An 8,438-nucleotide genomic window follows, 5' to 3' on the forward strand; every position below is an offset into this window, starting at 1 on the left:
ACATTCCTAGGTAAACAAGATGCTTGCCTTTACTGATCACTGCCATCTCACCTATGTCTGCATAGGTTCGAGTCTCGGGTGTAACCAATATGTGTATGTGAGAAAGCATCCAGTAGCTTCCTGTGGGTTGGTGGTTCTTACTGGGGTTTTCTCAGGTTCTTCTCCACCAATTATGCCAGCTGCCATGTATAGCTCATTGTACGCCAAGAAATGGCATTAAACCGAAAAAACAACATAATTTTAAATTTTACTTTCGAATAGTGAAGATCAATACTAGTTATAATTAGCTGAATTTAATCATCAAAAGAAAGAACATTCTGTCTCCTATAAACAGCTATATGCATGATCAGTTAACAAACAGTATTGTCATGTCACATGCATTGTGTCTCTGTGAAAATGCCAGGTTCAAGTTCATAATCTGATGGTCTGTCACTTGCTTTAGGTGCATTTATTGATAAATTCTTTTGTAAAACGAGGTACATATACCAACATTATAAAAAGTTGGATCTTGTCAGAGTAGTGTATATTTGGGTTATTTTATTGTATCACTCACTCTTGAAGAATTTATCAATTAGCACAAAATACTTTGTGCTTCGATTCTTACTGAAAATGAAATGTTTGATTCTGATTCACTTTTATTAAGTATGATCAGAATGCAGATTACATGGTGTTCGCACACAATAATGACTCCACCAATTGTTGATTTGTTTGGTGCAGATTAATTAATCATTACTTGTAAAAATAACTGTAAGACAGTTGCCAAGTTTTGATTTTGATTTTCACACTGCATGTCAATCGACTTAACACATCCTGTTTTCAAGCTATTGAATCAAAAACAACATACCAAATTTGGTAACAGAATTATTTTCTTACCTGACCAAGCTAACATGTTTATAAGACACCTAGTACAGTATAAAATTCTTTGTGTATGTGTGTGTGATTTAGATTTTTAACATAGCTTTAATAATTTATCAGTCATATCGTTATGCTGTCTGCAGTGTGGCAGATAATAGCGATGTCTGGCACTGGAGCATCATGCTGCAGACATGTATGATGTTCCACCCAGTCACATTATCCTGACACCAGGCCAACCAGTCCTAACACTGACCTCTTAATGCTGAGCCCCAAGCGAGGCAGCTGCTAGTACCATTTTTATAAGTCTTTGGTATGACTCAGTGAGGGTTTGAACCTGCAACCTCCAGCATCTGAAATTCTTTGTCGGGGCCTTTAACATTAAACTTGATGTAATAACAGAAAATTTACCTTGTCTTGGACAGTGTCAAGATATACCCACATTCTAAGTTTAGTTAAATTTATAATTAATATTTTTGGGGAAAAGAAGTTATTTAAGTGGCATAATTCAAAGTATTCATTAAATATAACCACAAACAGCCAAGATAAGAAACATGACGTTTGACCTTAAAATCAACGTCAGAGTGCTGAATATCAACTTGTTCATTGGAAATCAACTAAATACAATGTTTGTTCAAAGTTCACTGACATATGTCATTGTGTTCACAAGCTCATTGAAGTAAAACAATGACCTGACTACCAGGGTGAATTGGTCTGGTTTTCAGACTCCTTCACAAAAGTATGGACATGTTTGTGGCTTGATTGGCACCATTTAGAACCAATTATTTATTGCAAGATGATGTATTGGAGAAAATCATGCTACATCAATGTCACCATGCAAGAGGAGTAGAAATAATAAGATTTTTCAGAGCTGGCCACTATGTTGTAGGTTACATGAGTACCATTTTTACTTAGAACTGTAATAATGTTTTAGTGAAAACTCTATTTTGATATGACCATCTGTTCAGAAGTAGCTGTTTAAAGATTTTTCAGGACAGTTGTTAAGGCAGTCATTCTGGGAGTTAGATTTTCAGGACAGTTGTTAAGGCAGTCATTCTGGGAGTTAGATTTTCAGGACAGATGTTAAGGCAGTCATTCTGGGAGTTAGATTTTCAGGACAGATGTTAAGGCAGTCATTCTGGGAGTTAGATTTTCGGGACAGATGTTAAGGCAGTCATTCTGGGAGTTAGATTTTCAGGACAGATATTAAGGCAGTCATTTGGGGAGTTAGATTTTCAGGACATGTTAAGGCAGTCGTTCTTGGAGTTCGATTAGCATGATTTTATTACATGAATGAGTGTATATTTCAAGAAAGAAGTGTTCAGCTTTTTTATGTTGGTATGACCAACTTTTTAGTAAAAGTAGTGAAATTCATCAAATTTGAACATCTCTTCGTGAGGAAGAGGGGAAAAAATGAAGTTTTTCTGTATGTCTATATGACCACTGGTTCAGGAAAGTAGCTATAACCAGATTTTCCATATGACTATCTTGGTGGCTGTATTGTTGATCTGATCATTACCTTTTTCATTTTAAATCAACTACATGTTATAAGAAGTCTTTTTGTATACACTCCATGCCACTATGACTATCCAGGGTTCCTGCGCCCTCCTGATTTGTAAGGTCCTGGGAGAATTTTAATTTAATGAAGATATCCTGGAAAGTTCCTTGAAAATTACTTTTTGTCATAACAAATGTCATGGAATTTGATATTAAAAAGCTAAAGTAAAAGTTTTCTTAGAGAAAATACAATATATTTCCACTGCAACTTTGCAGTCAATGATTTTGAAACAATCATATTACTTCATGTAGCGTTTGTTATGCCAACACTGTGGAAGGTGAGGGTTGGGTGCTTCCAATATTCATTTAAATTATTATAGAAGTCCCACCCTGGTTCAGTTTTGGTTGGAAGTTAAATTAGTGAAAGATAGATGTAAAGCTCTGAGCCCCCAGTCAGCAATACTGACTGTTAAATGATTGAATATACAAAATAAGTGAAATTCAACTAATAACAATTTCATGACAATTCAATAATCAAATGATTAAAATTTCCCAAGTACTCTCCTTCTGCTTGACCCTGTAGCCTATTGCATCATTTGATTTGTAGTGTGAGATAGCTTTCCACCTGTCCTTGTATACTACTCATCTGTGTATTCTTTTCTCATATTCCTCCAAGTCCTTTTCCTCTTCCTCCCGACTTTCTCCAAATTCCTTCTCCTCTTCGACTTCTCTATACTTCTCCTCCTTTCCCACTTTCTCCTCCTCGGCTCCAACTGCTCGGCTAGTCTTAGTTCCGTCTCCCCTCTTAGAGACTAGGGACTCACTGAACCAGAAGTTCTGTCCCCCAAAAAGCTTCCTGTGAAAACACAAGGGTCGGTACAATATTTTCCTGAGCCCTCTCATCTCACAATATACCCAGCCTATCATCAGATAACGGCTGTTAAATATCTTTGGTCACGCATTCTTTCACATCAAAATACTTGTATGTTCTTGTATGGTAATACAATCTTGTAATAAAAGCATGGTAACAATTACTTCTCATACATATATCAATAAATTGCTTCATATCAATACATATTCCTAATCCCATTATACTAAGCAATATCACAGCAATCAGATGCATTTCTTTACATTAAAACTCATACAAAGTACACAAATATTCAAATATCCATGCTCTGATATATTCATACATCCATACTAACTAATCTTACACACTTCAACAATTTTCCAAATTCACAATTCATGCATGTGTAAACTATAACATATCACATGAATAAATGAACTAGTTTACTAAGAAGTAGCCTAATAGCAAATTACAAAATTAATTTTGACCACAAGCTAACAATCTACATAATTCTCTACATAATACTCAAGCTCATTTCTCAAATACGCATGTAAACTAAACACTGCAAAGGTAATTTTACGTATTAAATGATCCTAGTAATTAAGTATACATACTACAGATAATTACAATTACAATGCCGTAATATTCTGCAAAATTGAGCAAATAACTCGCTAACCTTTACGAAGCTCAGTTTGGAACATTAGCAATATGTAGGAGGCTTTTTTTGGTGGAATAAACTATTCTTAATGTTGCAATATTTGTTGCTATTACCCTCACAGAATGAGGACAGTGCTGCTCCTCCCTCTCAGGAGGGTGCAACTCGCTCTCCACCCATTTACACCTTCCCTTGGGAGGGGGCCTACGAATCCTATGAGTTTCTGAAGAGACCTGAGTAATCTTTACTGAGACAACCTGGAAAACTCTGACAAAGATGAGGATAATTTCTTCCTCGCTTGATAGGTTTGTCAATTATCCATGAGATCCCATATCTCGTCAGACCAAAGGCTACAAAGTGGACAGCCGTTTGTCCTCTTACAGTGCGTACAGGGTAAATAAGTGGGATGTGTGTCTGAGGGTGATTTCTTGTGGCCACACTTACCCATGCCTTGCTTAGATGTTGTTAATGAAAGAAAGATGCTGAGAGAAGATTGATATGCAGATTGCATCAATGTAGCCAAATGTAAACTAAGTCTATGCTAATATAATCTGCAAAATAAATACCTTACATGTGTTTTCACTAAGATTAAATGTTAAAAATGAAGCAATAATTAAGTCACAATAATTAGGCCAAACAGCAATGGACTTGTAAATATTATTTTAAAAACCAGGTTAAAATTGATAGTTATAAGGGAAAAATTAAGGAAGGCTATTGGAAATAAAAATGGTGAAAGAATGGGGATTTGATAAACAAGCATGATAAATGAAGTGATGAACTGGTATGTAACCTACTTGTCATGTGTGAAAAGGTCAAAATTCTTGATACATGTAAGGTTAATAAAATGATTGGCAGATGAGTCTTGACTGTAGTAAGCAAGGATAGGGTTATTAAAATAAATCACCTACCCTTGGCTGTTTAGAAATTGTTATTTGAATACTAATCAAGCATACAAATTGAAAAATGCCCTTAGAAGGGTAAAAATAAATGTACACCATATCTATGGAACAATTGCCTTAAAAAAAAACTTTCAAGAGAGCTTAATTAAATTGACAAAAAATCTAAAGTTTAATCCTTAAGTTCATGAAGAAAAAAGCATTCAAGGAGATTAATAATACATTTGTTGACACACAAAGTGGTGGCTAATCTTGAACATTAGAACATGGCGACCAAAAAATATATGAAGAATGCCTTTTATTAATGCCGGAGATGTATGGGGTTTTCACCAGGGCTGATCCAGTGTTCTGATACAATTTTTGGTTCAGCCTAATGGGAGGATGGAATTTCCTTCATTTGGTTGGGTATTTTCTCCTGGAAAAGTACTGGACATGCAGTAGTAAAAAACAGGTATGGTATTACTGATATTAATAAAAAAGATTTAAAAGTTGGCCACTGTGGTTGTGAAACTGGAGGTCTGATCTGCACTGTTTTCATTTAGGACAAAGTAGACATCACAAATATTTTACAATCTGCTCAGGAGTAGTGATAAGATTTTTAAAAGGCTGCTAAGATGGCCATATTGGACATTTAAGGTTCATTATTGTCATTTAGGGCCAACTGGACAGGATGAGAAGTATTTTAGCAACAACCCTATCTTCATAAGACCATTCATTCAGGAGATGTAATACAATTTTCACATTAGAAGTCCAAGGGGCACCATTTTCATGTAAGAACAACTGGATTTTACAAGAAGTCATTTCATAAAACCTTGTTTCAAAATGACCACCCATTAAAGAACAACAATAACAAGATTTCCATGGCTACCAAGGCAGCCATATTCAATGTCATCAGATTGGCTCCATTTTCAGGTAGGATCAACTGGGCATCATAAAAAGTATTTTTGTGAAAGCCCCACACAGATATGACCATCTTTTCAGAAGTAGCGATCAGAATTTTAAGATAGCCACCTTGATGTTCTTATTTGATGCCTGAGTGACCAAATTATTGTTTAACATCAACTAGTCCTTGGGAAGAAATTTTGTATAAAATTTTGAGATGATCCTCCATGTAGTTCTTAAGTAGCAATAATAAAGATGCCAATCAATGAACAACAGATGGATGGACAAGATACATGCCAATAAATGAACAACAGATGGACAGACAAAGTAGTTCTGAAGTAGCAATAATAAAGATGCCAATCAATGAACAACAGATGGATGAACAAGATACATGCCAATAAATGAACAACAGATGGACAGACAAAGTAGTTCTGAAGTAGCAATAATAAAAATGCCAATCAATGAACAACAGATGGATGGACAAGATACATGCCGATAAATGAACAACAGATGGACAGACAAAGTAGTTCTGAAGTAGCAATAATAAAGATGCCAATCAATGGATAACATATGGATGGACAAGATACATGCCAATCAATGAACAACAGATGGATGGACAAGATACATGCCAGTCAATGAACAACAGATGGATGGACAAGAGACATGCCAATCAATGAACAACAGATGGACAGACAAAGTAGTTCTGAAGTAGCAATAATAAAGATGCAAATCAATGGACAACAGATGGATGGACAAGAAACATGCCAATCAATGGGGAACAGATGGATGGACAAAGTAGTTCAGAACTAGCAATAATAAACATGCCAATCAATGGACAACAGATGGATGGACAAAGTAGTTCAGAACTAGCAATAATAAACATGCCAATCAATGGACAACAGATGGATGGACAAAGTAGTTCAGAAGTAGCAATAATAAACATGCCAATCAATGGACAACAGATGGATGGACAAGAGACATGCCAATCAATGGGGAACATTTGGATGGACAAGAGACATGCCAATCAATAGGGAAGAGATGGAAGGACAAGAGACATGCCAATCAATGGACAACAGATGGATGGACAAGAGACATGCCAATCAATGGACAACAGATGGAAGGACAAAGTAGTTCAGAACTAGCAATAATAAACATGCCAATCAATGGACAACAGATGGATGGACAAGAGACATGCCAATCAATGGGGAACAGATGGATGGACAAAGTAGTTCAGAAGTAGCAATAATAAACGTGCCAATCAATGGACAACAGATGAATGGACAAAGTAGTTCAGAAGTAGCAATAATAAACATGCCAATCAATGGACAACAGATGGATGGACAAGAGACATGCCAATCAATGGACAACAAATGGATGGACAAAGTAGTTCAGAAGTAGCAATAATAAACATGCCAATCAATGGACAACAGATGGATGGACAAAGTAGTTCAGAACTAGCAATAATAAACATGCCAATCAATGGACAACAGATAGATGGACAAGAGACATGGTAATCAGTGGGGAACAGATGGATGGACAAAGTGGTTCAGAACTAGCAATAATAAACATGCCAATCAATGGACAACAGATGGATGGACAAAAGATATGCCAATCAATGGTCAACAGATGGATGGACAAAAGACATGCCAATCAATGGGGAACAGATGGATGGACAAGAGACATGCCAATCAATGTACAACAGATGGATGGACAAAGTAATTCAGAAGTAGCAATAATAAACAATTAATCAATGGAGAACAGATGGTTGTTGTTGTTGTTGTTGTTGTAGGGTTTAAGGCCATTTTTCAGCACAAGAGAGGCTATACATGGCGGCCAGTATAATTGGTGGAGGAAGAACCCTGGAAAACCCTGGGAAGAACCACCAACCCATGAGAAGCTACTGGCAGGCTTTCTCACGTACCAACGTTAGCCAAGGCTGAGACTTGAACTCACGAAGACAGAGGTGAGATGGCAGTGATCAGTAACAGTGAGCACTTTAGACCACTCAGCCACTGAGAACAGATGGATGGACAAGAGACATGACAATCAATGGACAACAGATGGATGGACAAGAGACATGCCAATCAATGGACAACAGATGGATGGACAGAGTAGTTCTATAGCAGCAATAATAAAGATGACAATCAATGGACAACAGATAAATGGACAAGATACATGCCAATCAATGGACAACAGATAGATGGACAAAGTAGTTCAAAAGTAGCAATAATAAACATGCCAATCAATGGACAACAGATGGATGGACAAGAGACATGGCAATCAATGGACAACAGATGGACAGACATAGTAGTTCAAAAGTAGCAATAATAAACATGCCAATCAGTGGATAACAGATGGATGGACAAAGTAGTTCAGAAGTAGTAATAATAAACATGCCAATCAATGGACAACAGATTCATGGACAAGAGACATGCCAATCAATGGACAACAGATTCATGGACAAGAGACATGCCAATCAATGGACAACAGATGGACAGACAAAGTAGTTCAAAAGTAGCAATAATAAACATGCCAATCAATGGACATCAGATGGATGGACAAGATACGTGCCAATCAATGGACAACAGATGGATGGACAAGAGACATGCCAATCAGTGGAGAACAGATGGGTGGACAAGAGACATGCCAATCAATGGACAACAGATGGACAGACAAAGTAGTTCTGAAGTAGCAATAATAAACATGCCAATCAGTGGAGAACAGATGGATGGACAAGAGACATGCCAATCAATGGACAACAGATGGATGGACAAGAGACATGCCAATCAATGGACAACAGATGGATGGACAA

This window comes from Sinohyriopsis cumingii, chromosome 16, assembly GCF_028554795.1.
Source record: "Sinohyriopsis cumingii isolate HCF-2022 chromosome 16, ASM2855479v2, whole genome shotgun sequence".
In the NCBI taxonomy this organism is placed as follows: domain Eukaryota; kingdom Metazoa; phylum Mollusca; class Bivalvia; order Unionida; family Unionidae; genus Sinohyriopsis; species Sinohyriopsis cumingii.